This window comes from Bubalus bubalis, chromosome 3 (genome assembly GCF_019923935.1).
Source record: "Bubalus bubalis isolate 160015118507 breed Murrah chromosome 3, NDDB_SH_1, whole genome shotgun sequence".
In the NCBI taxonomy this organism is placed as follows: domain Eukaryota; kingdom Metazoa; phylum Chordata; class Mammalia; order Artiodactyla; family Bovidae; genus Bubalus; species Bubalus bubalis.
This window is the reverse complement of record NC_059159.1, coordinates 105,946,903-105,966,369: the sequence shown is the minus strand read 5'-3', so window position 1 is coordinate 105,966,369 and position 19,467 is coordinate 105,946,903.

Below are 19,467 nucleotides of genomic sequence, written 5' to 3'. Positions count from 1 at the left end.
GACTAATCTCTTCTGATTGGTGCTGTATTGATAGGGGCTGACAACATAAACCCATGCTGGAATATTCTAATCCATCACCTGGCATAAGGCGTATTTTACTTTGGGCTTTGCGGGAAGGTAATCCATTTATATCTGTGTTTCAAAGTGAGTGTTTCTAGGGGCATGAATGTCCCAACTTGCTACCATCTCTTTATAAGGAGGGATTACAACAGGCAATCTTGCAATTAAAGAAATAGCAACCTATCTCTATAGAGGTGTCTGTGCTTTGATTCAGAACCACATTCACCCATATTGTCTTTGAAATCTGTCTTTTGTATTGTTTCATAACTATGTTTCTCCATCACATGGAAGAATCTGGGCCTAGATAAAAATCTTCACATAATGGCCTGTACCAGAATATTTTTCCTCTTTAACAGTCCTTTGTATCTTGGTAGAAATGGAAGAAACCAGACATCATGAAGTAGATACATGTCATCGCCCATGTATCCTGTCAGAGGTTGTGACCTGCCACATCCATGAGCAAAATAACGGTGGTGGTGGTTTCATGCCACTCCGTGTGGGAATGTTTGTTATGTGACAACAGAGAAGTAGAACAGGTATTACCATGGGTACCTGGACAGCCTTGGATAAGGGATCTGATGTTCATAAAGCTTCATTTTTTTCATCTTGAAATCTGTTTAATGATACCGATTATGTGTTGACTACCTTTTGCTTGCCAGACATTTGTATATACATATGTACGTGTACTTACCTACAGTGGGCCCTTAAACAGCATGGGTTTGAAACGCATTTTCATGAGAACTTTTTTTTCACTAAATATGTACCACAGTACTACTTGATCTATAGATGGATGAATCTGCAGATGCAGAACCCCGTATATGGAGGGGGCTGGCTGGATTATCAACTCTGAAGATGGTGCCCTTAACCCCAGCATTACTCAAGGGCCAGCTGTACATTTTGTATCTCTATCCACAACACACACACACATACACATATACACACATTTATGGATATAAGTTGATTCACATTTTTCATGGCTCTTCTATAAAGTTGCTGAGAGCAGTTGCTAGAGAGTTGGGTTCCTGTGAGTCTCTAATCAAAATATTTTTACCAGCCAAGCAATATTCACCCTGTTTTGTGCTTCTGTTTAAAGATCCCTTATTTAATGTATATAGTTGGCTTATCAATATTGAACTCACAGCCAGTGGCACCATAACTCATGCCTGAATGACACTTGTCTAACATGTATTTCTCTGTAACGTACATCCTTCTTGCATTTAGGAATATACTAGACAGCACTGCAGTACTATGCTTGGGTCGGGGAGTGCCCATTTTAAACAGCAAAATCAGAAACAAAAATGAGAAAAGCCTGGCACACTAAGTATACCCTGAAAAGACACTTGTTTTCAGTATGAGAGCTCTAATAAGTAGGCAGAGTGTGGCCTTGTTTGTCCTCAGCTGGGTCTGTGTGCTTGGGGTAACTCACTTTTCATTGTGCTGTAAATGTTCATGAATGACTATAGAAGTGCCATAAGTATTAACTTTGGGGTTACAGATTCTAGTGAGCAGGAGAATCTGTGATAATGGGGATCAATAGTATATATAATCTCATTTAATTATGACGATAGCTCTGTTTTGTAGGATTCAGTGTCTGTGGTTTCTTTTTTTTTTCTCCACTGTCTCTACCAGACTGATAAAGACTGTCTGTAGAGTAGGCTTTTGTTGGAAAGAGAGAAATAGAGAGGTAGAAGAGGGAGTGTGTAGAAAGAGGGGAGGAGGAAAGGGAAAGGAAAGGAAAGGAAGAGTTTTTGACAACCTTGCTTTTAAAAAAAATTTATTTAATTGGAGGCTGATTACTTTACAATATTGTGGTGGTTTTTGCCATACATAGACATGAATCAGCCATGGGTGTACATGTGTCCCCCCATCCTGAACACCCTTCCACCTCCCTCCCCATCCCATCCCTCTGGGTTGTCTGAGAGCACTAGCTTTGAGTGCCCTGCTTCATGCATCAAACTTGCACTGGTCACCTGTTTGACATATGGTAATATACATGTTTCAATGCTATTCTCTCAAATCATCCCACCCTTACCTTCTCCCACAGAGTCCAAAAGTCTGTTCTTTACTTCTGTGTGTTTTTTGCTGTGTTGCATATAGGGTTGTCATTACTGTCTTTCTAAATTCCATATATATGCATGACAACCTCACTTTTAAAAACTTTTATTTTATATTGGAATATAGTTGATTAACAGTGTTGGGTTAGTTTCAAGTGAACAGTGAAGTGATTCAGTTAAACATATACATATATCTATTCTTTTTAAAATTATTTCCCCATTTAGGTTATAGAATGTTGAGCAGAGTTCTCTGTGTTAAGTAGGTCCTTGTTGGTAATCTATTTTGAACTCTCTTGCCCAAGACAGGAGATGTAAGTTTGATTCCTGGGTCGAGAAGATCCTCTGGAGAAGGAAATGGTAACCCACTCCAGTACCCTTGCCTGGGAAATCCCATGGACAGAGGAGCTTGACAGGCTACAGTCCATGCGGTCACAAAGAGTTGGACACAACTTAGTTACTAAACAACAACAATAATATATGTCAATCTCAGGCTCCCAATTTATCCCTCCCCCTACATTTTCCCTTTGGTATCCATAAGTTTGTTTCCTGAGTCTGTGAGTCTATTTCTGTTTTGTAAATAAATTCATTTGTATTTTTTTAAATTCCATGTGTAATTGATATAACATGATATTTGTCTTTCTCAGTCTGACTTCACTTAGGATGATAACCTACAGGTCCATTCATGTTGCTGCAAATTAGATGTGTGTGTTTTTGGCTATTCCACAAAGCTGCTCCACTGCTGCCGTTTAAATCTGGAATGTTAAATGAAATGCATGTAATGGGGAGAGATGCTATTTGAAATATCCAATTCTCTTTTGCATTGTTTCTGGCATGACTTACCTCTGTTGTGCCAGGGGCATCCATTTGCCTCAGATGATAGGAAAGTTATAGCAGAGAAGCTAAGAGAAGACAAAAGCCAATACAGGCATGTTTCAGGGATCTTATGGGTTCCATTCCAGACCACAGCAATAAAGCAAGAATCACAATAAAGAGAGTTACCCAATTTTTTTGGTTTCCCACTTCATGTAAAAGTTGTATTAACACTATACTGTAGTCTGTTAAGTATAAGATAGCATTATGTCTTAAAAAAACTCCATACCTTAATTAAAAATAGTTAATTGCTAAAAAATGTTTTCCATCATCTGACAAATGGAAGGTTGCCACAAACCTGTATCTGCGAAGTATCATAAAGTGCAATCAAAGTATACCTGAAATAGCAGCCACTACTTTCATAGTGCGTAGTGGTTGTGAGGTACTCTTCTGTGTTTTATCTGTGTTAACTCCATCCTCACAGTAGTCCTACAAGGTCATAGAACCGAGGCAGCTAGGCCATAGTCTACCGCTCACCCTGATGCCTTAAGGGTACCTTTCCGCAATCAGTTTTTGACATGTAGAGTAGTCCAGAGCAAAGCAATATGCTTAATTGAGGCAACATTAGAGAAGGCATTCCTCAATTTCCTTTTGTTGTTGTTCAGCAGCAAAGTCATGTCTGACTCTTTGTGACCCCATGGCCTGTAGCACCCCAGCCTCCCCTGTCCATCACTATCTCCCAGAGTTTGCTCAGACTCATGTCCATTGAGTCTATGCTGCCATCCAACCATCTCATCCTCTGTTGCCTCCTACTACTTTGTCAATTTCTTACTCCTACAATAGGCTGTAAGCCTGATGACCAGAGATTTCCTTTGTAATGTAGAAAAGCCACCCCTTTACTTTAAGGTGTAGTCTCCATGAGGAAACATATAGTGGGGAGGTGCAGGCAGATTCGGAGAAGGCAATGGCACCCCACTCCTGGAAAATCCCATGGACGGAGGAGCCTGGTAGGCTCCAGTCCATGGGGTCGCTAAGAGCTGGGCACGACTGAGTGACTTCACTTTCACTTTTCACTTTTATGCATTGGAGAAGGAAATGGCAACCCACTCCAGTATTCTTGCCTGGAGAATCCCAGGGACAGAGGAGCCTAGTGGGCTGCTGTCTATGGGGTTGCACAGAGTTGGACACAACTGAAGCGACTTAGCAGCAGCAGCAGCAGCAGCAGCAGCAGACAGATTGGAAGAAACAGAATGCTTGTCCCTTCTTCCTTGTTGGTCTGTGGGGGAGGGAGACAGGGATGCGGAAGCAGAATAGCATTTAATCACTTGGGTTATGGGTCTATTAATTAATGCTTTGGTGGCTCAGATGGTAAAGAATAAGCCTGTAATGCGTGAGACTGGGGTTTGACCCTTGGGTCAGGAAGATCCCCTGGAGAAGACAGTAGCATCCCGCTCCACTATTTTTGCCTGGAGAATTCCCTGAACAGAGGAGCCTAGTGGGCTACAGTCCATGGGGTTGCAAAGAGTTGAACATGACTGAGCAAATAACACACACATGGCTCTATTGGCCATCTAGGTCAGAATCCTGAAGAAGGAACATGTTACATGCTCTGAGAGGAAGATGGAAAGGAGGAGACTTATAGGAAGCCCTCTGTATCTGAAAAAATCATCACTGTGATGGGATCAGGCAGAGGAAGCCTGGAGTCTGGGTTACTGCTTACAGATGTGCAGGTTGGGCACTGCATAACTAACTCCACAGGCCACCATGTACTTAGACTTTGATGGAAATACTTCACCTCCTAAGGTTGTGCCTTGTTGTAGCCCTGGTCTGACTTGGTTTTCTGGAGTCTGTGTGTCTGAAATCTGTTTTAGCTCCTGTGTGTGGCATGAAAACGAGCAGAAACTCCCTTGGAGAAATACTGGCTGCACAATCAGGATGGGTATCCTCGGCATGATGAGGCAGAAACTGAGGGCTGCAGGATCACTCCCTGGACTGGAAATCCAGGGGGAGGCGAATGCAGGCCTCTGAGGAATGTGCTGTGCTAGTGCAAGCCGAAGGAGGGCCGTTTGAGCACAGAGCACCTGCCAGGCCCCAAGGAGCCCAGAGAAGGGATCCCAAACTTATCGGCCACAGACTTTCAGCAAACACACACACAATGAGCAGTGACCAAGCCATCCCAGAACCCTACTGCTGCAAAAGACAGAGAGCAGAGCACTGTGCTTTAGAAAAATGAATAATCTATAGGCCTTGCCTTCAGATTCCTTACAGGCGCTTGGGAAGGATAGACTGAAATAAATCAATGCAGATGACATTTGACAATATAGTATTAGAAGTATGCCTGAGATAATGCGAGGATACAGTGGGGAGTAGATTCAGCGGCCTAGGGCACAGCAGGCAGAAAAGCTTTTACAGGAGAGCTGATGCCCTCATGGATTTTGAAGGATGGTTAGGAGTTTGTCAGGCCCACTAGGCAGGAAGGGATTTCATGTAAGACCTGGGGATGTGAGAGAATCTGGGCTCTCCAGATATGAGAAGGATGCATTTCCTGGACTTAAAAACCGTGCAGAAGTGCTTGGGGTTTGATGTTCTGTGGTCATGGTCTAGATATACTTTGTAATCGTATCTTTGAATTTGTGTTTTGGAGGGGAGGTTGATGGGACAGTTGAACATTTGCTAGCAGCTTGGAGTGGTGGCTTGCTGTTGGTCTCACCTCCTACAGCCTCCCTAGGAGGGAGTCTTGACTTCCTGTTCCCCTTACCCAGGGCCCTACATGGTGTCCTTCTCGTCTTCCTTTTCCCGGCCCCACGTTTCCCACCATGTCTTAGAGCAGGGCATGCTGGTGGCCATCACTGCCCTGGGCTGGCACCACCACTGTGCATTTTGCAGGTCATCTAGTGGGTGTAAGCCTCTTGACCATATACCCAGGGCTTCCTAGCCATGCCTACCTACCATGGATTGAGATAGCAGGTCCTGGGGAGGAGAAATGCCTGGCTTCTGAGACCATTGCTATAGCGTAGTATCTCTAGCCTGCTCTGGTGGAAGCGGAAACTGACATGCATGCTCCAGGTCACCATGATGTCCATGTGGGTCTTAATTCCCTGAAAGTATTCCTATGCCTGAGGGAGTACAGCATTAAATAACAAAAAACCCTTATGACAGATCAAGAGAGATTATAGAACACAAAATATCTTTTATTTCAGAGCTTTTAATAATATCCCCCCACCTTTAAAAAAAAAAAAAGAGAGAGATATAGCATTTTCACTTTGCACTAGGTTCCAGAAATTACGTAGTCCTGGGTATAGGGACTGAATGAATGAATGAGAGGAGACAACTTTGCGTATAGTTCCCCAGCCATCACATCTTCCAGTCCCCCATTTGGATTTTAAGTGATACTGCTTCATAGGAGCCCTTATTTCTCACTTTACAAATGAATAAGTTTCAGAACAGTGATTCCAGTTCACCCGGAAAACTGTTGAGAGAGCCAGAGTCAGAGGTTCCAGCTCCAGGATTCACCCTGCTGTTAACCCTGGAGGCACCTGCTCTTTCATAATCCTCCATGGCCCGAGTGATGTAAAAAAAAATAAATGCAAGGTTGATGCTCAGGGAAAGAAGGACATTTGATTTATTGTATCAGGAATGTGCTAAATCGTACCCTAGTGGCCTAAGAATTAATACATCTTCCAAAGCAGGTAATTTACTGGCAGGCAACTGAGAGAAAAGAATATGGGATCATAAGACATTAGCTCAGGGGCCAGTGGTGCTGGGGGGCATCTTTGAGTGTATATAGCCCAACTGTTAACACACAGTGAAACTGAGACTCAAGAGGTAAAATGACTCACCCAAAGTCACAAAGCTACTTCCTTCCAGGGCTGGACTTGACTCAGGTTCCCTGACCTCAAAACCAGTGCTTGTCTAGCTTTCCTACCTCTGAGCACAATAACTAATAAAGGTGACTGTAAATCTTATGGCATGAATTCATTTGGCATTTGTATAGCACTTTTATAACTTCAGAGAGGTTTCTCTTTTTTTCCCCTCTGTATAAGCAACTTCAGTGGGCTCCGATCTATGCAGACAATTGCTTTGAGGATGAAATTTGTTATAAAGCATATGAAGTTGTCCCTCATCAGCAGGGATTCCTAGCCTAGGTCCAAGCACAGCCAAAAGGAAATCCAGCCCCCTCATCTTGAAGTGTGAGTGTCTCAGTCTTGCAGAGGCAGCAGTCACAGTGACACAGTGAGCCTGGCTGGTGGCTGGAAGTAGGAGGCAAAGGATCTGCTGGTATGGGCCAGGGGAGAACTGAGGAAATAGCATGCTTTCCTGGAATAGCAATGCAAAGAAAAATATCCTGGGACATCTAGTTCCCTCCCAATGTGGTATATTTGGAGAAGGAAACAGCAATTCACTCCAGTATTCATGTCTGGAAAATCCCATGGACTGAGGAGCCTGGTGGGCTACAATCCATGGGGTTGCAAAGAGTCGGACATGACTGAGTGACTTCTGTGTGTGTGTATGTGTGTGGTATATGTGTTATAATGTGGAGTTGTTTTTCTTGCTAAGGCCAGTGTTTTCCTCCAGTAGGTCACAATAAATCTTTGATGACACTATGAGAACTGTCTCAGAAATCCCAACTGGAAACGGTGGGTGGATGATATGGTAGTTAGGTACTAAAGTGAGAAGTAAAGTAGGATACATTATTTTTCCAAAAGAGTGTGTTTTCTCATTGACAGCTGTGTCAGTTAATGAAGCCCTGGTCACTCCTGGGATCTCGATTGAGGTGGACACACTTACTTACACCTAAGAATATTTTTTCATTGTTGGATTCATTTCTGGGATGAGACGTGGAAGGAATTCCAGGTCATGCCCCCAGTGTCCTGACCTGGAGTTTTAGATTGGCTAGTTTTATTCACAGCCCCACTCAAGCTCCTTTGATCCCTATTATTTATTATCCTGTGCTGATTGTATGTATTGTACCCTCAGTAGAAAGTGTTTTGACTTGGAGGAGACTTTGGGTCCTGTCAGCCTAGCTCCTCATTTTACAGATGGGGAAACAGGGAAGTAGAGTTTAGTCAGTTATTCCAAGTGACCCAGTTTGTTAGTGGCAGATCTGGGAGTAGAACTCATATATCTTTCCACGATGCCATGCTACCTGGACAGTGTCTGAAATGTTAATTTTAATAGTTTCAGGAGAAACTCTTGAAACAGTCAACTTGGATTTCAGGAATAGGATTTTAAATAATGTTTTGGAAGACTCTTTCCAGTGGTTTCTCATGAACTCTGGTGCCTGATAGCCATAGTACCCTTTGGATCCATGTCATGGGATTGCTCTGAATATGAAAAGGACAGGTGGCTTAGCTCAGTGATTCTTAAGTTAACAGGAAGAAGACAGATCTTCTCAAGGGCAGAACCTTGTCTTATTCATTATGAATATCCTGGTACCTAGAATAATGCCCAGCATAAGACAGCTACTTGGAGGGTTCATGAGTTTCTGGGGCAGATCAGCAGAAACTTTTATCTATCACATTTTCCTAACTACTTCAGTGCTGTTGACTAGAGGATGTGCTTTTGATCACAGTATTTTAGAGTAAAGAGAACACCAGAGAAAAAGATGGGCTTGTTGATTTTTGTTCTAGCAGAATTCATCTAACTCTTCTGAACCTGAGTTTTCTTATGAAAAAGCGCCAGGCTGAATCACCAGATTTTCTTCCTGTGTTAATATTACATGATCTCTCACTACCCTCCTGCAGAAGCATGAACTTTCCACTCATGCTTTTGATTGAGACATTGTGTGTCTGTATGTGTGTTAGGCTTGCTCTATAGACATAATATATGGGAAGGTGGTTTTTAGTTCTAGAATCAAATGCACATGAGCTTAAATGAATCTCAAATTATATAGACTAATAATTTCTTTTTGGCTTATTGAATAACAATAACAATTATGCTATAAAGCATCAAAAACTACTTAGTATCTTGTGGAGGGAAAAAAATACAAAAATTAGCCCTTAATTAAATATGAATAAAATGAAATTAGAGGTTGGTATTTGTTTAGTTTTAAAGGGACATTGCATCTATTTATTTGGAAACTCTACCACTTAGTCCTCTGCCCGCCATAAACCACTGTACAGTGACAAACATACCATATTGCTTATTGTGCTAGAGCTGAAGACACTGCAGCTTGCATTCAGAGTGTCCGATTGTGCTCAGGCTCCAGGACTTGATTTATAACTTGAGGTGAAACCATGAAACCACATGGACTGTTGTCTGAGAATAAGTATGACCAATTGCACCTGTATTCCTCAAAGCAAAAGCTACTAAAATCTTAACTCAGCATACTTTTACTCTCAGTAGTACTCAAAAGATATTAATCATAAACTGCTCCATGTAAAGAATTCATTTAAGGAAAATTGACAGCATTTTGATGAATTTCTCCAGAGTGTAAGCAGTAGGGATCCAGGAATCAGAGACATTTAAGAGTGAGACGAGACCATTTAGTTAAACTCCTTATGTTGCAGATAAGAACATCGAGACCCACGGAGGTTAAGGGACTTGCTTAAGGGCACAGAGCTAGTTTGAAACACAGTCAGCAATAAAACACATGTCTCCTAACTCCCTAGCCCAGTGCTCTTTGCACCTCTCAATTCCTGAGTGTAGCCATTACTTAAATCTTAAGGTTCATCTGCCATTTATTGTTTCCTGTGTGCTGAGGGATATGTTGAGCATTTTACAGGCTTCAAATCACTTAATCCTCAAAATAACTCATTTTAATAATCCTCAGGAAACTGGCCTTAGAGTGGTTTCTAACATTTAGTGATCACATGGCTAATAAGCAGTAGGACCAAGATAGAAGTACAGGCAGTTTATTTTGGAGCCCAAGCTAGGGTATATAGGACACTAAGCTAAATTTGAATTTCAGATGAGTAACGCGAAGCTTTTTTATAGTACAAGTAATATGTCCCAAATATTGCATAGGACAATTCAAATTTAAATGATTATCCTATATTTTCCTTTGCTAAATATGGCAGCTTTAGCTTAATCTATGCCAAGGCTCTTTATCTCATGCTTGTCTCATTTCCTTGGCTCTGAGAAGTATCCTTGGGTCATTTTTGTGCCACCATTTCTTTGACCTTATCATATCTTGAAGTTAAAAGCTTACTTTGTAACTAGTTTGATTTCTTTCTTTCTTTTTTTTTTTATTTCTTACAGTTAGAATTTGACTTAAGTCCACTGGGAGCTTGGGTTGCAAAGAGATTTCATTGGGAGTAAGACAGGGTAGAATGTTTCTTGGTATAGGATTTCAGAGATATAGGTAGCAATACTGAGGACAGCTGTGCAAGCAGTATTCTAAGTTGGATGGTATCTTTCCCTGGATAGGATTTGTTTGAGGGGATAGAATTTTCTCCTGGTCTCCTCTTTTTTTTTTTTTCAAGTCTACTTTGCACTAACATCTATATAGAGTCAGAAGTTAATGAAAACATATCCCAAGAATGCAGGGAGGTTTCTCCATTAGGAAACCTCTTGATGGAATTCACTGTGTTTCCCCACCACAAGATCATCTCAATAGACATAAAATAAGCATTTATTAAGACTCAACACCCATTCCTATTAAAACAGACTCGGGAGTTAAGAGTACAAGAAAGTTTTTTCCTTAACTTGGAAAAAGACTGTATCAGTTCAGTTCAGTTGCTCAGTCGTGTCTGACTCTTTGCGACCCCATGAACTGCAGCACACCAGGCCTCCCTGTCCATCACCAACTCCCAGAGTCCACCCAAACTCATGTCCATTGAGTCAGTGATGCCATCAAGCCATCTCATCCTCTGTCGTCCCCTTCTCCTCCTGCTCTCAATCTTTCCCAGCATCAGGGTCTTTTCCAATGAGTCAGCTCTCCGCATCAGGTGGCCAAAGTATTGGAGTTTCAGCTTCAACATCAGTCCTTCCAATGAATACCCAGGACTGATCTCCTTTAGGATGGACTTGTTGGATCTCCTTGCAGTCCAACGGACCCTCAAGAGTCTTCTCCGACACCACAGTTCAAAAGCATCAATTCTTTGGCGCTCAGCATTCTTTATAGTCCAACTTTCACATCCATACATGACCACTGGAAAAACCATAGCCTTGACTAGACGGACCTTTGTTGACAAAGTAATGTCTCTGCTTTTTAATAATGCTATCTAGGTTGGTCATAACTTTCCTTCCAAGGAGTAAGCATCTTTTAATTTCATGGCTGCATTCACCTTCTGCAGTGATTTTGGAGCCCCCCAAACTAAAGTCTGACACTGTTTCTACTGTTTCCTCATCTATATGCCATGAAGTGATGGGACTGGCTGCCATGATCTTAGTTTTCTGAACGTTGAGCTTTAAGCCAACTTTTTCAGTCTCCTCTTTCACTCTCATCAAGAGGCTCTTTAGTTCTTCTTCACTTTCTGCCATAAGGGTGGTGTCATTTGCATATTTAAGGTTATTATTTCTCCCAGCAATCTTGATTCCAGCTTGTGCTCCCTCCAGCCCAGCGTTTCTCATGATGTGCTCTGCATATAAGTTAAATAAGCATGGTGACAATATACAGCTTTGACGTACTCCTTTTCCTATTTGGAACCAGTCTGTTGTTCTATGTCCAGTTCTAACTGTTGCTTCTTGACCTGCATACAGGTTTCTCAAGAGGCAGGTCAGGTGGTCTGGTATTCCCATCTCTTTCAGAATTTTCCATAGTTTGTGGTGATCCACACAGTCAAAGACTTTGGCATAGTCAATAAAGCAGAAATAGATGTTTTTCTGGAATGCCCTTGCTTTTTCAGTGATCCAGCGGATGTTGGCAATTTGATCTCTGATTCCTCTGCCTTTTCTAAAACCATCTTGAACATCTGGAAGTTCATGGTTCATGTATTGCTGAAGCCTGGCTTGGAGAATTTTAAGCATCACTTTACTAGCATGTGAGATGAGTGCAATTAGCGATATTTTGACCATTCTTTGGCATTGCCTTTCTTTGGAATTGGAAAGAAAACTAACCTTTTCTATCCCTGTGGCCACTGCTGAGTTTTCCAAATTTGCTGGCATATTGAGTGCAGCACTTTCAGAGAATCATCTTTAGCTTTAGCTTTTTTCATAGTGATGCTTTCTAAGGCCCACTTGTCTTCACATTCCAGGATGTATAAGAAACCTCTAGTCATCAATGTAGGGTTTCAGTCATGGCTCAGAGGTAAAGAATCTGCCTACCAATGCAGTAGAAGTAGGTTTGATCCCTGGGTTGAGAAGATCCGCTGAAGAAGAAAATGATAACCCACTCCAATATTCTTGCCTGGCAAATCTCATGGACAGAGGGGCGTGGTGGGCTATAGTCCATGCGCATCGCAAGAATCAGACATGACTCAGTGACTAAACACAACAAAGTCAGCAACATACTTATTAATGAAATATTAGAAACATTTCTATTAAAGAGGATTAATATCCAAAATATACAAACAGTTTATGGAGCTCAATAAAAAAAAAAAAACCCCAAACAATCCAATCCAAAAATGGATGGAAGACCTAAACAGACGTTCTTCAAAAATGACATACAGATGGCCAAGAGGCACATGAAAAGATGCTCAGCATCACCAATTATTGCTGTGCTCAGTTGCTCAGTTGTGTCTGTCTGTGTGACCCCATGGACTATAGCCTGCCAGACTCCTGTCAGTGGAATTTTTCAGGCAAGAAAACTGGACCTTGTTGCCATTTCCCACTCCAGGGAATCTTCCTGATCCAGGAATTGAACTCATGTTTCTTGTGTCTCCTGCATTTGCAGGCAGATTCTTTACAACTAGTACCACCTGGGAAACAGATCCTTCTTCAAAGAAGACATGCAGATGGCCAAGAGGCACATGAAAAGATGTTTAGCATCACTAATTATTAGAAAAATGCAGATGGATGAGGTGTTACCTCATACCAGCCAGAATGACCACCATCAGAAAATCTGCAAACAATAAATGGTGGAGAGACAATGGGAAAAAGGAAACCCTCTTACCCTTTTGGTAGGAACATAAATTGGTACAGCCACTGTGAAGAACAGTACGGAGGCTCCTTAAGAAACTAAACATAGAACTATTGTACTACCCAGTAACCCCACCAATGAGCATATACCCTGAGAAAACCATGACTCAAAAAGATACATGTACCCCAGTGTTTATTGCAGCATTATTTACAATAGTCCCAGGACATGGAAGCAGCCTCGATGCCCCTCAACAGGTGAATGGATAAAGAAGATGGGGTACATACATACAGTGGCATAATACTCAGCCATAAAAAGGAATGAAATTGAGTCAGTTCAGGTGATCTGGATGAACCTAGAGCCTGTCATACTGACTGAAGTAATCAAAGAGAAGAACAAATATCATACATTAATACATACATACATATATATATATTAAACCTAGAGAAATGATACTCATGAACCTATTTGTAGGGCAGCAGTAGAGACACAGATGTAGTGAATAGACTTGTGGACACAGGAGAGGCGGGAGTGTCAATGACATATACACTACCATGTGTAAAAGAGATAGCCATCCAGGAGTAGTTGTATAGCACAAGGAACACAGCTTGGTGCTCTGTGATGATCTAGAAGGATGGAATTTGGGGGTGGGATGGGAGGGAGGCTCTAGAGGGAGGGGATATATTCAGTTCAGTAACTCAATCATATCTGACTCTTTGTGACTCCAAAGACTGCAGCATGCCAGGCTTTCCTGTCCATCGCCAACTCCCAGAGTTTACTCAAACTCATGTCTGTCAAGTCGGTGATACCATTCAACCATCTCATCCTCTGTCGTCCCCTTCTCTTCCTGCCTTCAGTCTTTCCCAGCATCACGGTCTTTTCCAATGAGTCAGCTCTTTGCATCAGGTGGCCAAAGTATTGGGGCTTCAGCTTCAGCATCAGTCTTTCCAATGAATATTCAGGACTGATTTCCTTTAAGATGGACTGGTTGGATCTCCTTGCAGTCCAAGGGACTCTCAAGAGTCTTCTCCAACACCACAGTTCAAAAGCATCAATTCTCTGGCGCTCAGTGTTCTTTATAGTCCAACTCTCACATCCATACATGACCACTGGAAAAACCATAGCTTTGACTAGATGGACCTTTGTTGGCAAAGTAATGTCTCTGCTTTTTAATATGCTGTCTAGGTTGGTCATGACTTTTCTTCCAAGGAGTAAGATACTGTTAATTTCATGGCTGTAGTCACCATCTGCAGTGATTTTTGAGGCTCCCAAAATCAAGTCTGTCACTGTTTCCGCATCTATTTCCCATGAAGTGATGGGACCAGATGCCATGATCTTCGTTTTCTGAATGTTGAGTTCTAATTCAGCTTTTCACTCTCCTCTTTCACTTTCATCAAAAGGCTCTTTAATTCTTCTTCACTTTCTGCCATAAGGGTGGTGTCATCTGCATATCTAAGGTTATTGATATTTCTCCTGGCAATCCTGATTTCAGCTTATGTTTCATCCAGTCCAGCATTTCGCATGATGTACTTTGCAGAGAAGTTAAATAAGCAGGGTGACAATATACATCCTTGACATACTCCTTTTCCTTTTTGGAACCAGTCTTGTTGTTCCATGTCCGGTTCTAACTGTTGCTTCTTGACTTGCATACAGATTTCTCTGGAGGCAGGTAAGGTGGTCTGGTAGTCCCATCTCTTGCAAATTTTTCACAGATTGTTGTGATCCACACAGTCAAAGGCTTTGGCATAGTCAACAAGGCAGAAATAGATGCTTCTCTGAAACTCTTGCTTTTTCTATGATCCAACGGATATTGGCAATTTGATTTCTGGTTCCTCTGCCTTTTCTAAATCCAGCTTGAACATCTGGAAGTTCACGGTTCATGTACTGTTGAAGCCTGGCTTGGAGGATTTTGAGCATTACTTTGTTAGAATGTGAGATGAGTGCAATTGTGTGGTAGTTTGAACATTCTTTGGCATTGCCTTTCTTTGGGATTGGAATGGAAACTGATATTTTTCAGTCCTGTGGCCACTGCTGAGTTTTCCAAATTTGCTGACATATTGAGTGCAGCACTTTTACAGCATCATCTTTTAGGATTTGAAATATTTCAACTGGAATTCCATCACCTCCACTAGCTTTGTTTGTAGTGATGCTTCCTAAGGCCCACTTGACTTCGCATTCCAGGATATCTGGCTCTAGGTGAGTGATCACACCATCGTGATTTTCTTGGCCGTAAAGATCTTTTTTGTATAGTTCTTCTGTGTATTCTTGCCACCTCTTCTTAATATCTTCTGCTTCTGTTAGGTCCATACCATTTCTGTCCTTTATTGAGCCCATCTTTGCATGAAATAGTCCCTTGGTATCTCTAATTTTCTTGACGAGATGTTTTGTCTTGCCCATTCTATTGTTTTCTCTATTTCTTTGCCTTGATCACTGAGAAAGGCTTTCTTATCTTTCCTTGCAATTCTTTGGAACTCTGCATTCAAATGGGTATATCTTTCCTTTTCTCATTTGCCTTTAGCTTCTCTTCTTTTCTCAGTTATTTGTAAGGCCTGCTCAGACAACCATTTTTCCTTTTGCATTTCTTTTTTGTGGGGATGGTCTTGATCACTGCCTCTGGTACAATGTGTGTGTGTGTGTGTATTTATATATACACGTATATATATATATATACATATACATATAGCTGATTCACAGTGGTGTACAGCAGAAACTAGCACAATATTTAAAGCAACTATATTCCAGTTAAAAACAGAGAATAAAACAAAGATTCAACAGTTCTGGAGATACCAGTCAAGGTGTTGAGTGGGGGAAAAAAAGTAATGAGAGAAAGGTGCATTTACATATCAGCTCATTGTTTACTAAGAAAATCCTGGACAATCTGTTGGAAATTATTAGAATTAAAGAAAGAGAATTCAAGGCTGTGTCCAGCAATAAGATTAATGTATGTAAAAGAATAACATTTTTATTTTTAAACAATGAGCAGAAGAAAAAAACCCATTCAAAATGGGAAAACCCCCGTCAGTTATCTTGGAGTAAACTGGAGAGAGAATGTAAGACTCATATGAAGAAAAGAACTTTCTACAAGGACAGAAAAAGGCCTGAATGAAAGCAGAAACAGTTCCAGATGAGAATATTATATAGATAAAAATATTCATTCTATCCAAATTAAGCTTTCAAATACCAACAAAAATCCTGATATGGTTCTTTATATGACACCATGAGCTGACATAAAACGCAAACTTCTACAAACCAGTCTGTCAGTTTATGCACTGATAGACTCGTAAGTTGTTTTCATGTGTTCGCTATTGTGAATGATGGTGCAGTGAACTTGAACGTGTAGCTATCTCTTGAGGTTCTTGTATGCATGTGTAAATATGTATATATATGCACACACACCCAGAAATGGAACTGCTAGATCAATATAATAGTATTACTTTTAATTTTTTAAGTATTTGAGGAATAAAGATGTATTTATATTTGTGTATGTTCATATAGTATTTGTGTATACATATATGTATATATTAGGTGGCTATGTAATAGAGTATAAATGTAATGGAACATAAACACATGACATATATAATGGGATATTATTTAGCCATGAGAAAGAAGGAAATTCTGCCATTTGTGACAACATCGATGGACCTTGAGTGCATTAAGCCAAGTGAGATAAGTCAAAGAATGACAAATGCTATATGATATCACTTATATATAGAATCTAAAAAGGCCAAACTCATAGAAATAGATCAGTGGCTAGAGGGTGGGGGAAATGGGGAAATGTTGGTGAGCAGTTATAAGTTCTGAAAATCTAATGTACATCGTGGTAACTGTAGTCAATAATACTTTCATGTTATATACTTGAAAAGTTATATATATACTACATATATATATACACACTACACACACATATATATAACTATATATATATATACACTACATGTTATATACTTGTATTATATACTTAAAAAGTTCTGAGAGTAGATCTTAAATATTCTTGCCATACCAAAAAGTTTATATAAATTGAGATGTTAACTAACCTTGATCATTCTGCAGTTAGTGTGTGTGTATCACACCATCATGTTGTACACCTTAAACAACATTTTATGTTAATTATATATTAATAAAGCTGGGGAGAAAAGTTTAACATAAAAACTCTTATTTTAAATTTTACAAAATATTTAAATAATATAGATGACAAGCATAATGGCATCTGAAAAATGAGCATGCATGTGTGTGTACCGTGTTTGGTAATATATACATGCACACACAGGTACGTGTATACAAAAAATATGGAAGAATACATTCTGAACTGTTGATAGGGTGGTTATTCTAAAAGTTTAGGTGACCAGAGTGAGTGGACCCAGGGTTTTCTTTCTATATACTTTACATTGTTGGAATTTTTTATCATAAAAATATTAAAAAATGGACTTGAAAATGAAGTTGTGTTTTGATATTTGTGGCTTCAAGGATTGGAGTTAAATAAGAGGAGTAGAATTAACATATGGTTAGTTTCTTTTAATGTCTTATATGTTCTTGAATAATGAAAGAACAGGTATGAAGAACAAGCCTGTTTTTAAATAATGCCCATCCATTAGATATTTCACTCATCTCTTTAGTGATAACTTCTTGCCAGAGTCTGGTAAAGAAATGGGGGCTTCATGGATTCTTCTAGAAGCAGAGGAAAAGGGCTCAAAGTTTCCCACAAACTCTTGGTGAACCTTGTAAAATATTCACTCTTCTGAAAGTTGAAAAAATTGTGACTTCCATTTGTCTTTCATGTTCTAAATATTTTCTGTGATTTAAAGCATTCATTGCTTCCTTTTGCTGTCAAGGAACTGAAGGAAACGCATTTCAGTAGCACTTTCCTGAATGCACTTATCTCTAGCTACTGCTATAAATATGTAGTAATCAGATTCTCCTAGTGCCCAATAAATCAAGAACTTTACTTTTGTCCTATGAAGAAATAGTCTCTCCCCAAGTTACATTGTGAATTCTATAGTAACTTCCCTCTCTGGGGACAAAAAGGAACCAAAGGTAAATGTGGGTTAAAAATGCTACTTTCGTGGCTTGATTTACAACAGGTTGTGAAACATCTGCGTGAACTGGAGGTTGGAGGGTACAATTATGTTCGAGAGTCACTTGCTGATCACCAATTGTAAGCCAGGCTTTGTCTTTGGTGCAAAGGTGCATGGTGTAACAAGTCATGGTTTTTGTTCTCAGGGAGAACAAAGTCTTTAGAGAAAAAAAGCGGTATTTGGGTCAAATCAGAGAGGTGGGAATGAGTAAGTAGGCCTAAATAGGGGAAATCAAGCTGATTAAGGAAACAACTTGATTTAAAATTTTTGAATATTTCATGGCTTTCTCCAATTAAGATGCTAGAATGATGATGTTACTGTTGATGTTCTGTTCCTTTTGTGAGATTTTGTTGACTTGACCTGTGGGCACCATATATAGTCTTTGAGCACTGACAGATACCGAGTTTCTCTTGGAAGCATTCTGAAAGACAGAGTAAAGTAACTCCCTTCTACCTGCACCCCTAAGATTTCCATAGAAAATCCCTCTTAAACTGAATACAAGTCAGTTAAAAAAAAAGGCTTCTCAGAAACAATGAGATAAGGGTGAAAGTCTACACATTTGTAATATATGAGCTAAGTACACTTAGGGCAGTTGTAGAATTGTACAATGAGTCAGCGTCATCTGGAGAGTTGTTAAAGCACAGGTTGCTGGGCCCATTCTCTGAGTTTCTGATTCAGTAGGATTAGGGTGGGGCAAAGGTACGTCTCTTAGGCATTCTAGGGGGATGCTGATGTTACTGATCTGGAGACCACACTTTGAGAACTGCACTCTTAGGGCAAGCTGCCTCAAAGAGAAGACTGATTCATTTTAGAAAGAAACCTTATAGTCTGATGCCAGTCAGAGTCAACTTTGAATTATATGCGCTGAGGATCATCTAGGGTCAACTCAGCGTCTTTGTTCTAGAAACAGAGGTGGGAAGTGCAGGTTTGAATGTGCAGGTTCAGGCAGCCTGAATTGGAGAATCTTGGCGCTGATCCTCACTAGCTGTGTGAACTTGCAAACATAACTTGATCCTTCTGCATCTTAGTTTCTCCATTTTAAAAATGTGAACTATAATGGTACCTGTATTAGAGGTACTTGAGAGGATTAGATGAGTTAATGTATGTAAAACCAAGTAAGAATGTACCAATTAAGGACACTACCACATGATAAACACTTGACTAATATTAGTTCTTATTCTCTTGTGGGTGCTGAATGTTGCTGTGCTATCATGAGCCAGGGGTTTTATGTCTAATATTTCATCTGGATACTTGGCTGAGGAGGCAAAAATTTAGTTGCTGTCCTAAATTGATTGGAATCTAGCCATACAATTTAACACGAGTGGGAAATCTTACAGAAGCTTTCTGTCCCTATATATATGTATACATTGTTGTGGTGCCACAAGACCATTGGTATTATTTTTTTTCCGTTGGTATTCTTGAAGGATCACGTCTGCAAATCTTTTGTTTTTTTTTGTTTGCTTGTTTTTATTTACTTATTTTTCAATTTATTCTTTAAACCTTTTTAAAACTC